Below are 17,984 nucleotides of genomic sequence, written 5' to 3' on the forward strand. Positions count from 1 at the left end.
CTATCCTGCTGGAGTCCTCTACCTCTCCCCATCGGACAGACAAGGAATCCAAGACCTAGCAGGGGTGGAGACGTGCCTCGTGCCACCCAGAAAGTCAGTGGTGAAGGCGGAACATGAACCAGGCTCCTGACTCCCAGCTCCAGACCCCACATGCTGTCATAGCCTCAGAGAGTTGGCTTGCCTTGAAGGGGTGGGAACTCGGCCGTGTCTTGCCACTTAGTGCCCACCTGGAGGGTCTGGAGGGTCCCCTGAGCTCACAGGAACCCTTCTTACAGAGGTTGAGGGGGTGGGCGCCTCCAATGAGGATAGCTGGCCAGCGAGGATAGACCGTGGTCCCTGAAATGAGAGACTGGATGCTCAATCCAGGTGGAGGAGCAGCAGAAGGATCTTCCAGGCCAAGGGCATAGCCCAAGCAAAAGAGTGGAGGTATGAAAGAGAATGTTGTCTGCGGGGACTCAGGAGTAGTTAGGTGACTTTTCCGAACCAGGATATGGGTGAGTAGGAGAGAGATCTAAAGAAGAGGGTAAGGAGGCAGTGGGGAGCCACAGTAGGCTTTGGAGCAAGACCGTGTGGTTGCTGTGGGAAGGTCATTCCCAAGGTCGGCTTTGGGAGAGACTATGGCTTTCTTCTGCATTTCTGAGATGGCTAGTGTGACGACTGATGAGAACCCAGGGTAAGAAGTGCTCGGGAGGGCAGCCCGGGTGGCTCAGCGGTTTAGCGCCGCCTTTAGCCCAGGGCGTGATCCTGGAGACCCGGGATCAAGTCCCACATCAGGCTGCTTCTCTCTCTGCCTGTGTCTCTGCCTCTCTCTCTGTGTCTCTCATGAATAAAGAAATAAAATCTTAAAAAAAAAAAAAAAAAAAAAAAGGAAGTGCTTGGGAAACCACCAGTGGGGTCAGCCTTTATTCCCGCTGATGTGCCTGCCCCATCCGCCTTCCACTCTGTGACCCTGAAGAAGTCACCCTCTGTCCCTGGGCCTGAGATCCCCAGGGGAAGCACTGGGCTGGCCATCCACCTTCCTCATGGGAGCCTGTGACCCAGGTGAAGACGTAGCATGGCCAGGGCCCACGCTGGCCAGCCTGGCCTCTGCTGTGGGTAGCCGTGTGCACGTGCCTGTGTGTGCTGGGGGCACTGTCTAGCTCTGTGGGTGTGAGCTGAGCCCCCACCAGGGCTTTTACAGACTATTGATGATGTGCCACTGTGGGCACGGTGGTGGTAACCGGGCCCAGAACAATGAGGGGAGGTCCAGGAGCCTTGACTGTGACCCTCAGTAATTTATCTGGTGCCTTGCACCTGTGCTGTACCTGTTGGTCTCAGGGCCCTCTCCCACAGCCTTCCCCACCTGTGTCCTCTGCACCCAGCTTGTTTAAGGAGCAGAGTGAGGAGGGCATGGACTTTGGAGTTAGGCAGACTGAGTTCTAGTGCCACTTCCTCCACCTACAAGGTGAGCCGTGTGCCCGGGCATGTCACTGCACTTCTCCGGGCCTTAGTGTCCCCATCTGTGAGATAGGGAGGGCAGCCCATCACCCATAGGATCATGTGAGGACCAGTGAGAGCATAGCATGGGTGGTCACCAGAGCCCGGCATTGAATCTCCCACACGTTGAGGCGGAGCTGATAACCCTCCAGGTGGAGGCCTCCCCCTGGCCCTGCCTCCGCAGCCTGTGCAGGGATTGGGCTTACGGGTCTGTGTGGCCTGTAAGGAGGCCAGCCGCCCCAACAGGTGAAAACACGGGAGTGAGGGAAGGGGAACACAAGGAAATGCTGGTGGGGCCTGGGCCTCCCATCAGTGAGTGCAACCGTGGGTGGCCGCTCCCCTCACTCACAGGCCTTGACGCCACACCCAGATGGGGAGTCCCAGCCTGAGCGCCCGGCACACCAGCCCTGGGCCAGGTAGTTACCTTGAGTGGGGCTGAGTCTCCAGGTGAGACAGGTACTAGCAGCCTCCGCTTACCCGTGAGGAGATCCAGGCCCGGGACGAATGCCAGAATGGCCAGCATGGCTCCAGGGCCGGCGGTCGGGAGCCCAGACAGCCGTCTGCACCACTGGGCCTGCACACCCCCCGAGAGAGGGGTGCTGTGCCTTTTCAGCCGAGCCCCGGGGTGCCCTCCCGAGGGCGAAGGTGGTTGCTGGAACCGCTCCAATCCCATCCACACATGGCTTCCCAATAGGAGTTCTGAACCTGAACTCGCAGGCTTTGGGTCCTGGCCTGGGTCCTGCCTTGCGAAAACCCAGAGGGCAGACCTGCACAGGCCCCTGTGGCCTTGACACTGTGGCTCTGAAGCCGGGCCTCCGCTGTCCTGACGGCAGGGCCGAGGCCTCTCCATCACCACCCTCCTCCCAGGCCAGCAGCCCCCTACTCCCCCTGTATCTGCAACCACACGCGGCTGCACCCCAGAGCCAGGCCTGCCTCCCGGAGCGTGGACCGTGGGCCACCCTGAAACCCTGGGCCTTGTGAGCTCCCCATCACCAGGCCACCAGGGCCGTGCAAGCAGGGGCAGGTGTTCCGGGTCAGGGACACCAGGAGGGGCCTGCCTGCCAGGCCTCTCCCCGCCATGCCAGCGCCTCCAGGCCCAGGCAGTGACCCCGGCATGACCTGCCGGACAACAAGGCCCCGAGGCTCTCGTTCTCACTTGGGTCTGACGACGAGGATGGGCTTCTCGGTGCGTTTGCTCCCAGAATGTGCTGACGCCACAGCAGCGTGGCGGGCTTTCTGCCGTGGGCTGCCTCTGTGCAGCTCTGTGTCCCGTGCTTCGGGCTTCCCGGCTGCCACCCAGTGTCCAGAGAGCAGTCCCCGGGGGAGACCACAGTGTCCCTGGGCAAGACCGCAGTGTCCCAGGGGATGCACGGGCAACAGCGAGACTTCCATCACAGCGATGGCTTCCCCAGTCCCTGCTCCCTCGGGGAGGAGGAGTCCACCTGGGGTGAGGGGCCTTCAAGGCAGAAGCCCGAGCCCCCGGCTCCAAATTCCCAGGTGTCCCCAGGCCCGGCGCTGGAGGGGCGCTTCACTGTCTCTGCTGAGATGCTGACTGTACAGCCCAGGGACATCATCAGGGCTTGTCGGCTGCCAGACACTCGTGATTCCTCACACGCCCTCACGCTGGCTCAGGGAACTGAGGCCCACTCCAGGGCAACCAGGGCCCGGGCTGGCATTGGCTCCAGGACCCAAGGGTGGCGGGTAGGGTGCCGCTTTCTCTATGTGATGCTTTCGATGGGGCCATGGACTTCTCCAGCAAGACCGCCTTGCTCACGAGCGTGTTCTTACTGTTGGCTTCCTGACCCTCCGGGGCCAGAACAGAACCATGAAGTCATCTTGGGAACGGGTGGTGCCACAAACAGGGATCACAGCGCTGTGTGCCCATAACGCCTCTAGGCCTCAGCTTCCTCAAAGTGGTGACAACACCAGCAGCTACCTTAGGATGTTAAAGGAATCAAAAGAGTTTAAAAAGTGAAAGCATCGTGTGTAGGTTATCTCCAGCCTCCCCAGCAGCCCTGCAGGAATGCAGACCCTGTCTTCCAGGTAAGGAGGTGCCCTGGCGAGACTGTGTGCGTGGGCTTCGAGTCCACAGCCAGGTTCTGGTTCTGGTCTGTGCTCCGGCCACCCCACCCGCCGCCTGTGCCCGGGGACAGTGGGGGTGTACCAAAACCTGCCTGCTGTCGTGGGCTCTGCACTTCCTGCCACAACCTCGGGAGAGCCAGGGCCTGGTTTCTGGGTTTCCCAGATGCTAGGAGGAGGACTGGGGTGGGGGGGGCTCTTCCCACGGTGAGCCTGCTGCATGGGGGAGGAAGGGAGCCCAGAGGAGCTCGAAGTAGCTGGTTGTGCTTCGGGAGAGAGGATCTCCACTGGAGGAGAGGGTGTCTGTGTGTGACTGTGTGTGACTGCGTATGTCCGTGTGTGTGACAGTGTGATTGGGTGTGACTCTGTGTGTGACGGAAAAGGCCTGGTATGTGTGTGTGGAACTCTGTGTGTGAATGTGTGTAAGTCTGTGTGTGGCTGTGTGTGTGTGACTGTAACTACGTGTGTGGGGCTGTGTGTGTGTGTGACTGTAACCACGTGTGTGGCTGTGTGTGTGTGACTATAACTACGTGTGTGGCTGTGTGTGTGCACACACGCACTCTGTGTCCATTCCGTGTCCAGGGGACTGCACAGAATCTCGGGGCTGTGACTTGGAGTAGACTGTGAGCAGGAAAGTGTCTGGGCTCGTGTGCGCGTGATTGCTCGTGTGAAGGTGTACGAGAGAGAGCACAAGAGCCTGGGATCGGGCAGGGCGGTCAGCCCCCTGTCCTGGTGGCTCACAGTTCGTGAGCGGGCCTCGTGGATCCGACCCTGTAGGTTTTCTTCCTCTGGTGCCGCATCTGCTGTTGAGGGGGGCTGACGGCAGCCTGAAGGGTATTCCTAGGGCGTGACCAGGCTTGGCGCATCTAGAACCCCTGCTAGCCCTGAGACATCTGACTCTTGGGGGGGGGGGCACAAACCCCCAGCAAAGAAAGAACACTTCCCGCCATGACATCTGTGACCCAGGCAGGTTGTTTGACCTCCCTGCGCCCTAGTCTTGTGGTTTTTAAAAGTGAAATATTCATAATTACAGGATCGGGGGAGAAGTAAGTGAGATTTTCTACGTGGGCACGTGTATAGAGTTCACAGCTTGAACAGACGCATTATCCGTGGACTTACGGTCCTTCCTGCATAGGGAGGGGGCAGGCCGGGCACGAAGCAGGGTGGGCAAGACAGCCCGGCAGCCGAGGCCTGGCCGAGGGCTCCCGGTCCTCCTTCCCGGGGGGGCTCTGGCTGGAGACCCCCGTGAGCTTGGAGTGGGCACCATGCTCCAGCACCGTGTGCTCTCGGGCAGGCCTCTACCCCTCTCTGAATTTGTCTGCCAAGGGGGTGCCACCTGGCGGCACGTAAGCCCTTCTCCCCACGCGCCAGCGCCTGGGCTGCGGAGAGGGCGGAGGCTCAGGTCCCGGACTGGCGCGGGACGACTTGGACACGCTCCCGGCCACGCACTGCCGCCAGCTACATTCAGTCGTACGCGTGAAAGACTTACGGAGTATATTTCAGATGCCGGGGCTGGAGAGGTGTTCGTGCACGGGACAAACGTCCGGGCCCTCGGGAGTGCCTTCCCCTCTAGCGGGAGGAGACGTGATCAACGAGCACCTGGCATCGTGTGTTAGGAGGTGAGCGGACGCGTCCAGCAGGGTGGAGGGCAAGGGGGCGCTGGGGAGGGGCCTTAGCTGCTTTAACTTGGGGGTCCGAGTAGACCTCCTTGAGGAAGTGAGCCTTCCTGCCGACTGTGTAGACGCAGGTGTCGCCCCCGCCCCGCCCCCGCCCACCCTCCCTGGGCTCTCTCCTGGGAGAATGAACCCCGGTGTCTCTGCTGTGTCTCCTGGAGGACGGCACCTCTGTCTTGTGTCACTTCCACTTCCTCGCAACCCAGCCAGGGTTCGGCCCACACAGGGGGTCCCGGAATCCTTTATCAGGAGGATTGATCCAGGGTCTGGAGCCGCAGCCTTGAGTCTGGGGTCCAGGAGCCGTGTCACCCTCGCTCCCCGGAACGGGAAATCCTTGCGGGCACCGGCCTCAGAGGGAATACCGGCCCCTCCAGCCCCGGCCTGCGCGACGTGCCCAGGGGCGACAGACCCCGCTGTGTTGATTGCCCGGCACCACGTCCACACCAGGCCCAGAATTCCATCTGCTGCCAAATTCCAGGGCTGGAAATAATGAGGCAAATTGTCCCTCACCGCTGATTGACTTTCAAGTTGCTCTGCTAAACTGGGTGCAGTTGAAGTTTTAGCAAGTCTCCCGGGGACCCCAGGCGGCTTCGGTTTCAGCCTTGTAAAGAACCGTTAAGATCCAATCAAAATAAATAAAATCAGATCCAGGAAAGCGATGTGTTTGTGACTGCAGACGAAACACTCAGGATATTCATGCTGAAGCCCAGCACCCCGCTTTTCGCAGGGATTCCTTACACTAGACTGGCACGGCCCCATGATCTCAGCCACACGTGCTCTCAGAGGCTTGGGGCCCTTGTGAGCCTCCTGCCCCTGTGCGCCCGGAGCGGGGAGTGCAAGGCTTGAGCACCGACAGTGTGCCCCGGAGGAGGGTCCCGCGGCCCTGGCTTGCAGCGTGGGGCACTGTGGCCCTGGACGCCTGCCTGCGGGGCACTCGCTGGCCCGCGGGCCCCTAAAAATCGGGGAAGCAGCAGCCCAGAATCATGTGGCGGAAACACGGAATCAGAAACTCCAGCACAGAAGTGACACCGTGGCCTGGCGTCCGAACCCCCGAGGGACAAAGCAGGGTCGCTAAGTCCCAGCTCTGAGAATCCCCACGCGGGGCAGCCCAAGGCACCTCCCCAGGAGGCTCGCAGCCCACCCCCTCGCTCTTCTGGACATACCGGGAAGCAGATCAGAGCACCAGGGGGCTCTACCCCCCGAGGGGCTGCTCCTGACACCAGCCCCCTCCCTGGGGCCAGGTACGCCCCCGCCCCTGGCCTTGACGACACCCTCCGTTCCATGCTTTGGCTGGGACTGTTGCTGAAACCCTAGAAGAAAACTCGAAGTTCTTTGAGAGAAAAGTCCCGTGCAGTGCCACGAACCACGTCCCCACCCCCCGGGTTCAGGGAAGTCAGTAGAGAAGCAAGCCACTGAGCACTCTGTGCTCCTTCCTGCTGTGAGACGTGTGCGACCTCGGAGATCACGGTGAGAGAGGGAGCAGCGGTCCCCAGCAGGAGAGGGGTCACGCAGGGCCGCCCCAGGGCAGCGGCCTCCGGCCCCACTGGCCCACCCCGCCGCCTGACCCTGCCAAGGGCCGTACTCATCCCTGCCCGCCTGGCGCCCTGTTTCCATTCGCCAGGCCTCCCCCGGTCCAAGCCGGGGGTCAGAGGGGCCCGCGTGCGCCCGCCGGTGCCAGGCCGTGCTTGCAGGCCCGGGGCCGGGCCCGTCCGTCGGGGGCCACGCGGCCCCCCACACCCGGCGCTGAAAGGCCCCCTTGTGCGGCCGCCGTGCCTCCCGCCGCGGCGCGCAGCCCTGTTCTCTTACCTCATAAACGGCTAATTTGTTACATATTTTCTGACGCTGTAAATGGGAGAACAAAGGCCTTTTCTCTCTCATATTTTCGTTCAATTATGTTTGTGGGGGAACCTGATCCCCTTCAAAGGGGGGCCGGGGAGCGGGGGGAAGCCTCCCAGGCTTGCTGACCTCCCAGGCCTGCTCCCGGGCCCGGACCCCCAGGGCCAGCGGCGGGCTGCTCGGGCCTGGGTGCAGCGTGCGGGGAGGGGGGCCGGGGCGCCCCTGGTGCTCTGTGAAGGGACCGGTCCTCACCTCCGGCGCGGAGGCCAGTCTCAGGAGCAGCTCAGCGGCACCCGTGGCAGAGGAAGCTTCCAGGAGGCAGACATTAGGGCTCTGTTAGGAAGGCCCTCTCCACAGGCCACATTCGTGCCCTGAGATGGCGCGGGCCTGCGGTGGCAGAGGAGCTCCCGGCCACTAACCAGCAACGCCCTCTCTCTGTACCTGTGGCTTGTCCCCCACAGAGATGTGGCACCTGGAGTGGGGTGGGCTTGGAACAGAAATCCTGGGGCTGGGGACGCCTGGGTGGCTCCGCGGTTAAGCGTCTGCCTTCTGCTCAGGGTGTGATCCCGGGGTCCTGGGATCGAGTCCCACAATGGCCTCCTGTGGGGAGCCTGCTCCTCCCTCTGCCTATGTCTCTTCTCTCTGTGTCTCTCATGAATAAATAAATAAAATCTTTAAAAAAAAAAAAAAAGAAAAGAAAAAGAAATCCTGGGGCTGAAGCCTCCAGACTGCACCACTTATGAGGCTGCACCTCATCCTGAGGCTCAGGTACACGTTTGGGCTTTTGTCCAGCTCTGGCTCCACGTCTGGGTTCCCCAAGCTCCCTCCATCCTATTTTGAAAAGGCATTCTCGCTGGCTTTGAACAGTTTCTCCTAATTTGGGAACCAGGGGGAAGGAAGACGTGGCCTCTGGATGCTGCTCCTGGAGAGCTGGCTGCCCAAGGACTGCTTCCAATAGCTGGCACCCCAGCCTCCCTGTCCCTCCTTCCCTTCTGTGGGGAACTGACAGTGGCAAGTTCTGGAGTAGGTACTAGGGATGTAGACACACCTGCTTCATTGTGTCTACACAGCAGTAGTAGTCTACACAGCTGAAGACCGTTTGGTATGTGACTAAAATGACCAAACTATCTTGATTCCTCTAGTGCTCACTTGCTGTGTGACCTCAGACAAGTCACTTAGCCACTCTGTGCTCCTTCACCTCATCTATAAAGCGGGATAAAAATTATAAGTACTTCACAGGGGTGTTGGGGGCTTCAAAGAAATAATATTTGAGAAGAGTTTTGGGCAGGGTGTGGCGCAGAACAAATGATCCGTCGGTGATAGTTAAAACTCCTGTTGGGACAAGCAGACGTCAAACAAATGGTCATATACATAGATACATGAAGACTGACTATTATGGACCAGTATGTGCAAAGGCCCTGCGGTGGGAAAGTGATAGCATGTTCCCACTCTGTGAAGGCCACATGGACAACGCAAAGCGAGGAGGTCAGGGAGTGAGAGGACTCCCGGGAGCAGGCAGGACCCCTGCAGGCAGAGCCGAGTGGGACCTGCTCAAAGGAGTCAATCATTGTCCCTACAGCAGAGCAGAGCCATGAAGGACATAAGCCTAGGAGTGCCGTTCTCATTTAAGGTGGGTTTTTTTTTAAGCTCACACATACACACACCATCCCTTGTCCCTGGTTGGCCCAGAACCAACAGGCCCCGTGTCGGGTCAGCGGTGCTCAAGGCAGAGTCTGGAGGATGTCCCTGTGCAGCAAATAGAAATAGTCGTGAAGTGGGGAGGCAGAGACATACACCTAGCGGGGCCGGGTCTAAGCCTGGGCCGTGGAGAAGGATCGATGGGACTGTGTGGCACCAGGGAAGGGGAACCGCGGTGGCGCTGATGGCAGTCTTCCCGGGGCTGCTGCCCAGCTCCGCACCCAGGGAGATCTTTGTGACGTGTGCAGATGGCAGTCTGGGGTCCGGCGTCCTCATGGTGTGGGCCAGCACGGGGTGGGCTACGCCGCTCCCGAATCCACGTGTCATCTGTCGTCTCTCCATCGTCTACATATCTATTTTTATCCCCATCGGCCACGCTCTCCTCACACCCATGTGCACACACTCACTCTTCCACAACTCCTGCTCACGTAGAGTCTCTGACACCCCAAGGCAGAAAGCAGCTCTGGCCTGCTCTGCAGAGTCCAGGAATCCCCCGGAAGGTTGCAGGCGGGGAGCTAAGAGGCGGGAGAAGCCCTCCCTCTGCCCCTCACCCAGCACCTGTGGGGTCCTTCTCTGTTCCCACGGGCCTGCCCCGGCTGCTCCGAGGGGCACAGAGTGAAGCCTTGGGTAACCCTGAGCACTTCCCGTCAGCGGAGTAAGCAGCTCCTTGCTCCTCCAGAATGTGTCGGACTTTTCTGTATTCTTTTCCCAAGACCCAAGGCTCAGGTTTCAGTTTCGAATTCTTTTGCCTCGGGTCTAAAAACATTTTTCTTTTCTGCGGTGGGGGAAAGAGGGGACAAGGGGGCAGAGGAGACCCGAGCTGCCCAAGTGAAACAGTCGGATGGCTGGCTCCGGCCATAGTCTGCATCCCCTTCTTGCCGGGTGGCCCTGGGCGCCCTGTGGCCCTCTCTGGGCCTCAGCATCCTCTCCACAGGGTGAGGACCCCCTGCAGGATCGAAGAACCTTCCCTCGCCTGCCCTCAACTTTCCCTTCCTGCTGCCAGGAAGTGGCGCCTGTGACTTTAAACAGGTGAAAAGCGGGAGCCGTTGGGACTGCATCTTAGTTTCGTCTACAAGGCCAGTTCTGTGCGGCTGTCTCCTTTGATGTGCTCTAGCAAGAGGGTCCATCCCTGGCTCTGAAGGCCACGGCCCCTTGCCAGCCTCACGCCGTCTTCTTTCTTTCTCGCCATTCTTAGCTGCCCCTCCTCTGCCCAGCTGCTCCCCTGAGTGGGGCTCCAGGCTTCCTCAAGTGGAGGAGGGCTGTGGGGGAAGGCCAGTGCCCAAAATTCAGAGCAAGGGAAAAGGGGCAGTGGTAGGTGAAGAAAGAGGCTCAGAGCCCTGAGCCGGAGGGTTCTGGAACATCTAAACCAGTAAAGAACTGGAATTCTATAGCCTGCATTTCCTTCCTCTGGGCATCCCCCGGCCCCAGGTCCAGGTGGGACTCCTCACCTGTCCTCCTCACCTGTCCAGGCCCACAGAGGGCCGACTGCCTCCGTCTGCAGTCCCTGCCTCTCCTACCTTCTCCACGAAACAGCCAGAGCCTAGCTTCCCAGTGGAAGGCCAGCCTGGCCCGTCCCTGTTTCGTCACTTTGGTGGCGTCCTGCCTGGCTGAGCTCCAGATTCCTCCCTGCACCTGCTCCCTCCCGCCCTGTGCCGCCCTGTGCCCCTGGCAGCCGCACCCCGCGCTCTGCCCTCCACCCCCATCATCCATGCTTCTCCTCCGGGCCTCTGCATGGACATTGACAGCACCCGGAAGCCCTTTTTATTTCTCTTCTACATGACAAGGGTCTGCGCCCACAGACACCACTGCGGATCCGGATCCGATTGCCTCCCCTGAATCCCGGATGCAGGCCTCCCCGGCAGGATGAGTCCCTCCTGCTGCCCTGGGTTTATCCCAATGCCCAGTTTTCACAGGGTGTGTTAGCATCTTGTTGCAGGGCTTCCTGGGGCCCCTCCTTGCTTGCTCCTCCCCACCCCTGACCTTGAGGGCCTTGAGGATAGAATCAGTGCCCAACACGGAGCCTGCACTGACCCATATCGGACACTGGGGAGTGAATGAAAATCCAGGCCACACGTGCTGGCTCCTGCCCCTCCTCAGAGCTGCCCTGCTGCTGCTTAGGGAACAGAAGTTTCTGAAAATGCCCTAAGGAAGCACAGTAATGTTTATGAGGTTTTTAGGCGGCTAGCTCACTAGCCAGGGGGGACAGATCTTATTTATTCTCCCCACTTGGCAGATGCGTAAACTGAGGCTCAGAGCGAGGAGGGCCTGTCCCCCGTTCTCGTAGCGGCCCCCCACCAGACAAGCCAGAAAGGAGCTTCATGCAGCCTGCACCTAGCAGGCCCCACATTTGAACCTGGGCCAGAGCCCTGCCCTTCCCGCTGCTCCCACCCTCGGTCTCTGAAGCTGTTGGTAGCCTGCGGCGTAGCCGACACAGGATTTCACTGGTCAGCGCTGAGCGCCCCCAGGGCCAGCCCTCGGCCCCGGGCCCACCCGAGGGCCTGCTCTCGCGCCATCCTCCCTGGCGGCTGCCCGGGCCCCCGAGCGGAGGTGCCCACGCTGCTGGAGGGCCTGCGAGACTGCCCCCTCCTCCCTGCACATTGGTAATTGCCGTGTGGTCAGGCCAGAAGGAATTAGACAAGCCCTCGAGGAATTTCATACTGATTTTGCAAATGAAAATGGAGACTTGCCTTTTGAAGTCCAGGCAGCTGTGTCAGCAGGCAGGTCTGAGACAGCAGGGAAAAGCAAGCTCCGGCTTCCAGCCCGTGGATCGGCCACTTCACAGGCCTCGTGGTGGTGGTGGCCACCGTGGCCACCGCTGACCGCCCGCCCGCCCGGCACACCATTGTCCCCGGTGGGTGTCGTGTGCTCCTCGGCGGTCCCCACCCCTGTCGGCTGCCGGGCCGCGTCTGAAGATCCAGCGGGGAAGGGCCGAGTCCGCCAGCTGGGTGGAGCGCGGAGCCCGCGGCCTGAGGTGGAAGGCCCTCCACCCTGGACCCTCTGCGGGCTCAGCTCCTGACACATCTTTAAGGACACCGAGCGCTTCTGGGCCGCCTGACCTTGAACACGTTTCCCTCCCCACCCCACCCGTCCTGCACAGCCCAGCCTGAAGCTGATCCTTCACCCATGCCCAGGCTGCGTCAGAAACCCTCTGAGGCCCCAAAGGCCCCAGTCTTTCCCTTTGATCATGAATTTACCACTTGGCTTTATAATTATCTGTTTCTCTGTCCATCTCCTCCACCACCTTGACGCTCCTCAGAGCTTTATGCGTGAGAATAGGTTGGCCTAGGTGACTCTGTGGGTCTTTCTGATACATTTTGCTCTCTTTTTCCTCCACGTGCAGTATGCCTTCGACTTAGGACATCAGAGGGGGTGACTGGGGACCAAAAAAGATTCATGGCAGAAAACTGACACTGGGGAGGGAGACTTCAGCGCCTCACGCCTGGCCGAGCTGAGGCCCTGGTCCGCATGGACCTGACAGCAGGGACACATGGATGTCACTTCCTTTTCTGAGCTTGGTTTCCCCGTCAGTGAAATGGGATCACTAATGGTGGCCTCACACGGCTCTTGCAGAGAAGAAATGAGCTTCCGTATGCAAAGTGCCTAGAATCATAGACTGTTGTTGAAATCCTGTGGTGGGGGTCGGGTAGCACTGTTCTGAAACGCTATGCTCACAGAACACGACTTCCAGAGCTGCAGGCTCACACTCTCGTGTTTCAGAGGGGGACCCTGTGACCCGGAGAGTGGGTCCCACGATTGATCTGGGTCAGAGCTGGCACCCCCAGAATCTGGGTCTCTGGTCTGCCTCAGGCCCACCTGCACCTAAAACCCAAAGCCAGGGGACCCCTTTGCCCTCCAGTGGAACAGACCCCCTATCAGCTCCCTTCCTGGAGACCCAAGCATCCGGGCCTGCCTTTCCCCCATACCCAGCCCGGTATCAGCCTCCCTACCCAGCAGAATGCTAATCTCCTCATGTGGGTGGCTCCGGATTTATGAGCATTTCCTGGCATGACTTGAAGGACAGAAGAGGAACGCAGGGATCTTGAAGGGTGGTCTTTGGGTGGAGAAACTAGGCGTTCAGAGAAAAGAAGGAAAGAAAGCAAGGGTGAGTCAGCCTCCGCTGCCCGCCCCGGGAGGCAGAGGGCTCGGCTGGCCCACGCAGCAGTGCCGAGGGCGGATGTGGCTGGGACCTGCTGGAGGCCAAGTCCCCTTTCTTCTCCTCGGGTCACAGGATTTGGGATGGGGATGGTGAGGGGAAGGGCCGAGTGGGCTCCGTTGCTCCCCCTTCAGGAGGACGGCAGAGCTGCCTTCAGCTTCCCTCCTGGCTTCCCCCCAGCCCCCCCAGCACTCCCCCGCTCAGGCTGCAGGCCTTCCCAGCTCACTCCCCGGAGCCAAGGCCGCCAAAGCCCACAGACCTTCTGGATGTGCCCCCCTGCCCACGCCGCCTACTCTGACTCTGTCCTGCAAACCGCCTTCCTCTCCAGAGGGACCCTCTCTTCGCCCCACGCTGAGCCCAGGGCCCATGGGACATCACCTGCCTCCCTCATCCTGACGTCAGTGGGAAGGGCTGGCAGGAGAGGTAGGCGGGAGGGGAAGAGAGTTGGGATAGTTCGCCCCTGCCCGCCCCTCCTCCCTGCCGCCCTGATGGCCCAGGCCATGAAGGGGTAGCCGTGCTGTCCTCCAACATCCAGGCCTCTCACCCCTCCTTTGCCTTTAAGACCCAGGGGCAGGAAGCCTTCCACCTGCTTCTCTCCAGTGCTCCCCAGCCCCTGTCTGCACCTCTTAGTCTATGTTCCCATCAGTTACCCTTGCAGTTGCACTTACCTCACCAAAGCTCACATGGTTGACCATGCGCCATCTTGTTTTCTGTTTGGTCCTGAGCTCAGCTACCTGTTCCCCCTGGCTCACTCCTCTCCAGCCACACTGGCCTCCTGCCTGCCTCTCACACCCAGCAGGCCTGCCTCTGCCTCAGGGCCTTTACACGTGCTGCCTCTGCCCCACACCAGTCTCCTCTCGGTGTCCACGGGACCACCTCCCTCAGCTCCTTCTCCGTCAGATCTCTTCTTCAACCTCACTTCTCTTTGTGCCTTTACTGGACATCATCCCAAAAATGTCAACCCCCAGTGCCCCCCACACACACTTCTTATATTCCTTGCCTCGTTTTCTCCTTAGCTACTGTCACTCTCTAACATGGATGTTTTGCTGGTTTTGGTTTTGCTCATTGTCCCTCCTCCCTGTGAGAGCCCTGTTGGGGCAGGGATCTTTACTTGTGTTCACGGCTGTACGTCTGGCCCAGAACAGCATCTGATACAGAACTTCTCCACACATGCTCCCTCAATGAATGTGTGAGTTGGTCCTTTACAAGAGTGGGTAAGCCAAGGCCCAGGGAAGGAAAGTGATTTACCGGGGTCTCCATAGTACAGACTCAGACGGAGCCTGCACCTCTGGTCCTACCTGCCAGCCCAGAGCCAGGCCCTGGCTCCAGGAAGCCCCGTGTTTATTTGGATGCCGGCTTCTCAGTAGCCCAGTGTCCGGAGACAGGATTCTGTGCGGGCGGCCCAGGGGACTCAGAACACTGAGCAGGAAGCAGGGACGTCGTCGGCTCTGGTGCTGTCGATGGGGCCGGGAGCATAACACAAATAAACCTCAGCAGACCCCGCTGGGCTCTAACCTTTGAGGAAATCTTCCCCAGGCTGGAGAAACCTTCCCATGAGGCGGAGCTCCCCTCCACCCCAACCCGGCGGGCATGGGGGGCTCGGCTACCCCAGCTCTGTGCCCTGGGGGGTAGCCGTCAAGGCAGGGAGCTGCTCCACGGGGGGTTTCGGGACAGGGGGTTCCGGGCTGGCTAACTCACTCAGCTTTCTATTCATCCTCCAAGTATTTCTGAAGCACTTACTGGGGGTCAGGCACTGCGCTCTCTGCTGGAGAAACAGTCGCGACCAAGTCAGACGATGGGCCTGCCCTTGGCGCGTCACCCCGGAGCACGCAGACCCAGCATGGAACAGTCATGAAGCTGGGGTAGCATAAGCGTCCAAGAAGCGCTGGTTCCCCCAAGGAACCTGGCCGGCCCCTGGCCCAGGGATGTCCCATGTCCTGAGGAAGGAGCCCAGGCAGCCGAGTGAGAGGCGGGCGGGAACTAATAGGTGAAAAGGTGGTTTCAGGCAGTGCAGGAGCAAGGGGGACGGTCCCGAGGCCGGGAAGAATGTGGCACGAAAGAGACTTGCACAGGCCAGGGCAGAGAGCCATAGTGCAGGAAGGCCTCCCCCGGCGGGCTACCTTGGCAAGCGTGACCTCTCTCCTCTGCTCATGTCAGCTCTGACCAGGCCTGTGGCTATGGTTCTAGCATCCCTCCTTGCCAGCTGACCACTCAGACGTGGGGCCTCCCACACAGTCCCTGTTTGTCTCCTTATGTCTGTTCTTCCTGCCAACGACTGGGTGGAGATAGCCTGGCAGGTCAGGCCCAGGGGTCGCAGAAACACCCCAGTACCTGTCAGCTGGACCTGAATTGGAATGCCAGTTCCAGCTCATCAACTCAAGACCCTGCGCAGATGACTTCACCGTCCTCAAGGCCTATTTCCTCATATGTCACATGAAAGAACAATCCATTCTCTGGAAGAATTATGGTAGAGGACAGTTTCTCAATATCCCTACAATGGCCCATGGAGTCTGGCATACTAACCAATACTGACCTCATCTCCCATCTCTGTCCTCCTTGTTTACTCAGCTCCTGCCATCCTGGCCTCTGCTGCTCCTCATGTACGCACAGGGCCTTTGCACCTGCCACCCCCCCTTACCTCATCACTCCCTGCCCCCTTTCCTGCTTTATTTTCTCTCTGTAATACATACTGTATTTGTTAGGGTTTTCCAGAGAAACAGAATCAATAGGATGGATGGATGGATGGAAGGATGGATGGATTTTTTTTTTTTTAAGGAATTAGCTTACACATGGTGAAGGCTGGCAAGTCCAAGTCTGCAGGGTAGGCTCAGGCTGGAGACCCAGGGAAGAACTGATGCTACAGTTTCAGCCTAAAGACAATGTGCCACCAGAATTCTCTTTGAGAAAGGAAGTTGGTCTTTTTCTACGAAGGCCTCAACTTACTGGATGAGGCCACCCTCAACTAGTTATTCTGGAGCATAATCTGCTTTACTCAAAGTCTGCTGATTTAAATGTCAATCGCCTCTAAAAAGTGTCTTCACAGGAACATCTAGAATAATGGTTGACCAAATCTCTGGGTAGCTTGGCCTAGCCAAGTGGACAAATGAAATCAGCCATCATAAGTGCATCCCTTGTTAACTTGGCACCCACAAGTATCTCCTTAAACCATTCTTCATCTCCAAATAAAGACAATAACAAGTTCATACTTCCACCCAACGTGATACAATGATCCTGCGCGCGACCAGAATATGTCAGCGCCTTCCCCAGATGAGGCAAAGCCTTTGGGTAACGTGTACTCTTCTCCTTGATATACCACAGTTTGAATGCTATGATGTAGCGTTAATAATACTTAAATGCTATGACATAAAGTCAGTTTGTCTTATGCTACATACCTGGGGAGAAAAAAGAAAGAGGAGAGTGAAGAAAACATTTTATACACACACAAATATTCTTAAACTAAGGGAGAAATACTCTTGACAACGAGTCTTCTGTTTCTGCCTGCCCGTCATGTGCTCACGGCTGCTGTTTAGAACTACCTTCCTCTCCTTCCACTATCACTACTGTAATCCCTTTATCTTTTGCAAGCACCTCGGCTGGTTGCGGGTCCCACCTGGTGGGATGACCCACAGCTTCATTCCTGAAGGATCTGGGCTACTAGTAGTCCTGCCTGGATTGAGTTGTTGTGGTTTTCCATTGACGTTGGCTAATCACCGGGCGTGGTGATCTGAGGAGGCACCCTGAGGGATCTCGTGTGCTGCAGACGTCCTGTGCTCCCCCTCCCTGTGGGGCAGCAGTCCATTTTCCCTGCCCATCAGGACCAGTCATGCCAGCTAGCACAGTGACTCCCTTCTTTACCTGTTGACTCAGAGGCATGAGGAGCTCTAAGTGGCCGGAGGCCGTCTTAATCCCCTCTTCAATGGAATCATTGTTGTGTGTGTTTAACATGCTAGATACCAATGCTTCACTAATCATTTGTTTATCCTCTGCCCCCAGCACGTAAGCTCCATGAGAGCAGGATCTGGGTCTGTTCTGTCCCTAACCAAACTGCCAGCATCTAGAACAGTGCCTGGCACATGGCAGGTACTCAGTAAGCAGGGCTGAGTGGGTTGGGGCCCTTGCTGTGATTTCCCTGTGTTTCGGGGTGGGTGAGAAGGGCTCATCATCCACCTCAGAACCCCAGCCCGAGAGCCAGGCATGGCCCACGGAGCCCTGGGTTGCAGCATGTTCTCTGACAGAGGGGTCCTGCTGCCTCTCCTCACTGACAGTGCTGGGCCAGCAAGTGAGCACAAGGCCTTGGTGTTCACCACCCCAGCCCATTCAGGACTGTTTACTAGACTAATCTGGAACAATAAACCTGCCCCCACCCTCCTGGCGCCTGCCTCACTCCATCCTCAGCCTGCTTTGAAGCTGTGTTTAAATTCTGGGCCTACACTCAGCAGACACCGCGGGCCAGCTCCTGGCGGGCAAGCGCTGGCAAGGGGGGCTGCGCCGGGAGGCTCAGGTCCTCCTGGTGGCTGGGCCTCCTCACGTGGTTATCCAGGGGGAACAAGGGGACTCTAGCCTCCACCCAGCGTTTGTTATTCCATGTCAAAGCTTTATCATAAACATTATCCCAGAGTGGGCCACGGAGGCTCTGGGCGAGGAGGGTTTGTTATTCTAAAGTGGCCGGGAGCAGAAGACGTGAAGGCCCGGGAGTCTGTGACCAGCGCCAGGCTTGGGAATTCAGGGTTGAGTAAGGGGGAGGCAGAAATCAGGGCGAGGCTCTTCTGTGCCTGTGCACGGGGCCTCAGAGGCCCCACTTACCACCCTCTACCGTCATGGTCAGTTGGGATGTCTGCCTCTGAGATGAGCCCCCACAGAGGTGGAAACTAAGCCCAATTAATCCACCGACCCCAGATCTCTGCAGACGTAACAAGCAGCGTACTGACGTGGGCAATGGGGCCCTTGGGAGGTCAGAGAATCAACAGAAAGTAAATGTTTGTTGATTGAATGAATAAGTGTAGCTTCCCTATATCTGTTGGAAGCACCAAGAGTGCTTATGAAGAAGCACATATTATTTTGAAGTTCCA

The 17,984-nt window shown here is 58.7% G+C and overlaps 1 protein-coding gene across 12 annotated transcripts in view; it reads left to right on the forward strand.

Annotated features, from left to right (window-relative positions):
- The window catches only part of TRABD2B (TraB domain containing 2B), a 210,667-nt gene that overhangs the window by 147,587 nt on the left and 45,096 nt on the right, over nucleotides 1–17,984 (forward strand). The gene's annotated exons all lie outside the window — the stretch shown is intronic.

The sequence above is a fragment of the Canis lupus genome, chromosome 15 (genome assembly GCF_003254725.2).
Source record: "Canis lupus dingo isolate Sandy chromosome 15, ASM325472v2, whole genome shotgun sequence".
Taxonomy (NCBI): Eukaryota; Metazoa; Chordata; class Mammalia; order Carnivora; family Canidae; genus Canis; species Canis lupus.